The sequence below is a fragment of the Oncorhynchus keta genome, unplaced genomic scaffold, assembly GCF_023373465.1.
Source record: "Oncorhynchus keta strain PuntledgeMale-10-30-2019 unplaced genomic scaffold, Oket_V2 Un_contig_3013_pilon_pilon, whole genome shotgun sequence".
Classification (NCBI taxonomy): Eukaryota; Metazoa; Chordata; class Actinopteri; order Salmoniformes; family Salmonidae; genus Oncorhynchus; species Oncorhynchus keta.
In genome coordinates, this window is record NW_026286912.1 from 65,001 (window position 1) to 68,291 (window position 3,291).

At 42.7% G+C, this 3,291-nt stretch overlaps 1 protein-coding gene and 1 pseudogene across 2 annotated transcripts in view; both read left to right on the forward strand.

The window, feature by feature from the left end:
* LOC127923595 (E3 ubiquitin/ISG15 ligase TRIM25-like) overlaps window positions 1-1,046 on the forward strand; it is a 43,577-nt gene extending 42,531 nt beyond the window's left edge. The window contains exon 7 of one of the 2 annotated variants that reach the window (XR_008114786.1): window positions 905-1,046. The gene's annotated coding sequence lies outside the window, so the exon portion shown is untranslated. Of the gene's footprint in view, window positions 1-862 lie in introns of both variants that reach the window. The other variant, XR_008114787.1, reaches the window with a different exon arrangement.
* Window positions 1-1,250, forward strand: part of LOC127923594 (tripartite motif-containing protein 16-like) — a 13,332-nt pseudogene extending 12,082 nt beyond the window's left edge.
* Window positions 1,251-3,291: the final 2,041 nt, after the last annotated feature.

Consider the following 3,291-nt stretch of genomic DNA (forward strand, 5'->3'; position numbering starts at 1 on the left):
AGTCTCTCTCTCTCTCTCTCTCTCTCTCTCTCTCTCTCTCTCTCTCTCTCCGTCCCTCTCAGAGGTATCAGTCTCTCTTCTCTCTCTCTCTCTCTCTCTCTCTCTCTCTCTCTCCAGAGGTATCAGTCTCTCTCTCTCTCTCTCTCTCCAGAGGTATCAGTCTCTCTCCAGCATCAGTGTATCTTCAGACTTACCCAGCATCGTTGTCCGTCCTCTTCAGTACTTTGGAGATGTGAGTAAGACTGTGTCTGAACTGAGAGAGAAACTAGAAGACTTCCTTAAAGGAGAATGGACCAAGATCTCCACTACAGGTGTGTTGAAAACAATAAGAACATCAACTTTAGACCATTGAAAGTTCCCTACTAGTCATATACATGTGGAATATGGTCTGATGATAACATTCCCTCTCTCTGTCAATGTGTTTGTGTGTCTGTAGTGAATATAGTGGGTGTTGTACTGCCTCCAGAGCCCAAGACCAGAGAACAGTTGTTACAATGTGAGTCTCTTTATTGTGAAGTAACTAACAGTCTCTTTTTACTGACACTCCTAACAATCCCTCTAGAAATATATAGCAATAGTAGATCTAATCAAAGACTGGGTATCTATCTGACTCCTCATATTTCTCTGATTTGATCTCTGCTGTGCTCTAATCAAAGACAGGGTAGATACAGTATCTGACTTAACTTATTGTTCTGACTCCCCTCATTGGTCTCTGCTCTTCTCCCAGATTCCTGTCAGCTCACACTGGACCCAAACACAGCACACACACCTCTCTCTGTCTGAAGGGAACAGAAAGGTGACCAATACAGGCCAAGTCCAACCATATCCTGACCATCCAGACAGATTCACCAACTACAGGCAGGTTCTGTGTAGAGAGGGTCTGTCTGGACGCTGTTACTGGGAGGTGGAGTGGACTGGTGATGTTGTTACAGCAGTCTCATATAAAGACATCAGCAGAACAGAGAGAGGTAATGATGGTGGATTTGGATTCAATAACAAGTCCTGGAGTTTATATTACTATAGAGGTGGTTATTGTTTCAGACACAATAATGTTGTGACTGAAGTATCAGGCCCTCAGTCCTCCAGAGTAGGAGTGTACCTGGATCACAAGGCAGGTACTCTGTCCTTCTACAGTGTCTCTGACACAATGACCCTCCTCCACAGAGTCCAGACCACATTCACTCAGCCCCTCTATCCTGGGTTTGGTCTCTATGATTATAATGGTACTGCTGAGCTGGTTAAACTGTAAACTGATATCATGCTGGTGTTGAGCTGGTTAAACTGTAGCAGGGTCCACATGGATACTAGTCATGCTGGTGTATCTATAGCTGAGCTGGTTAAACTGTAGTAGGGTCCACATAGATACTAGTCATGCTGGTGTAGTCTATAGCTGAGCTGGTTAAACTGTAGTAGGGTCCACATAGATACTAGTCATGCTGGTGTAGTCTATAGCTGAGCTGGTTAAACTGTAAACTGATTTGTTATTAATTTCAATACAATGTTTTAATCTTGTACATTTCCATGAATCATGATGTCTGGTGTTGATGTATATTGGTTGTCATTCAGAACCATTGATATGTTTTCTCAGTTGGTTCTCTGTCTCTATGTAATTCTCCTCAGTATCATTGATCAGCTTGTTGGCTCGGTCCTAATTGATGTGTTCTCTGTCACCTGGAGCTGCATGGAAAATGGTCCAGGAACTAAAGGACAATTCAGGACTAGTCAGCCCACTACAAGCTGGTATCACTTACTTTCTACTAAACTATATGGTCTGGTTTCCCAGACACAGATTAATCCTAGTCCTGGACTAAACTGTATGTTCAATGTAGATGTCCAGGAAACCGGCCCTAAATGTGTCATCTTTCATCCTCCCATACTGCTCAGTCCAGCAACATTAAACCTGTCCAGCAGGTGGTGGTGTTGACCAACAATAAAATCAGCAGATATCTTGACTTGCCACTCAGTATATCAGTAATGTTCAGAATAGTACTTTAATATCATTGGAGATTGATGGTCTTTTTAATCCACTATCCAGAGTCAGGAACAGATGAAGTTAGGTCTGCTACTGTTCAGTGATTAAATATGATTTATGGTGATGGGAAATAATAAAAAACACTCAACTTCATCTAGTAATAGTTTTCCTTTGTTATTTATTCCAAGGTGTGTCTTTAACTTGTAAATGTATTGTGTGGAGGTGAGCTAGTGGTGTGGCTGATAGAATAGAATGAGGAGGGAGGAGGGGAGGACTGAACGGCTGTTCAAGAAACCAGATGAGGAAGAGGAAGATGTTCAGGGGAATTACTGTCTCTGTTCCAAATGGTTCCCTATTCCCTACGTAGTGCACTACGGTGCTTCTGACCAGGTCTAAAGTAGTGTTCTACTTAGGGAACAGGGTGTAGATTTATTACAATATCATGCTTTAGTGTTTAGCACAAAAATATATTAGAGCTCCATCCCCCCACTTCCTGTCTGTCATCCCCAAACAAAGTGGCATAGTTAAAGTGGCTAGTGATACATGTATTACATAAAGATGCAGTAGATGATATAGAGTACAGTATATACGTATACATATGAGATAAATAATGTAGGGTATGTAAACATTATATTAGGTAGCATTGTTTAAAGTGGCTAGTGATATATTTTACATCATTTCCCATCAATTCCCATTATTAAAGTGGCTGGAGTTGAGTCAGTGTGATTATTGGGAGAGAGGTAATGGTTGTACTCCCCCATGGAGTGATGATAGAGGGATGTGAAAGAGGAGAGAGGTAATGGTTGTACTCCCCATGGAGTGATGATAGAGGGATGTGAAAGAGGAGAGAGGTAATGGTTGTACTCTCCCATGGAGTGATGATAGAGGGATGTGAATAGGAGTACCTGTATTGTACTCTCCCATAGAGTGATGATAGAGGGATGTGAAAGAGGAGAGAGGTAATGGTTGTACTCTCCCATCTGATGATAGAGGGATACTGGAGGAGAGAGGTAATGGTTGTACTCCCCCCAGTGATGATAGAGGGATAGTGAAACTGGAGAGAGGAGTACCTGATAGTGAAAGAGGAGAGATACTGGTCTTTGAGGGATGTGAAAGAGGAGAGAGGTAATGGTTGTACTCCCCATGGAGTGATGATAGAGGGATGTGAAAGAGGAGAGAGGTAATGGTTGGACTCCCCCATGGAGTGATGATAGAGGGATGTGAAAGAGGAGAGAGGTAATGGTTGGACTCCCCCATGGAGTGTTGATAGAGGGATGTGAAAGAGGAGAGAGGTAATGGTTGGACTCTCCCATGGAGTG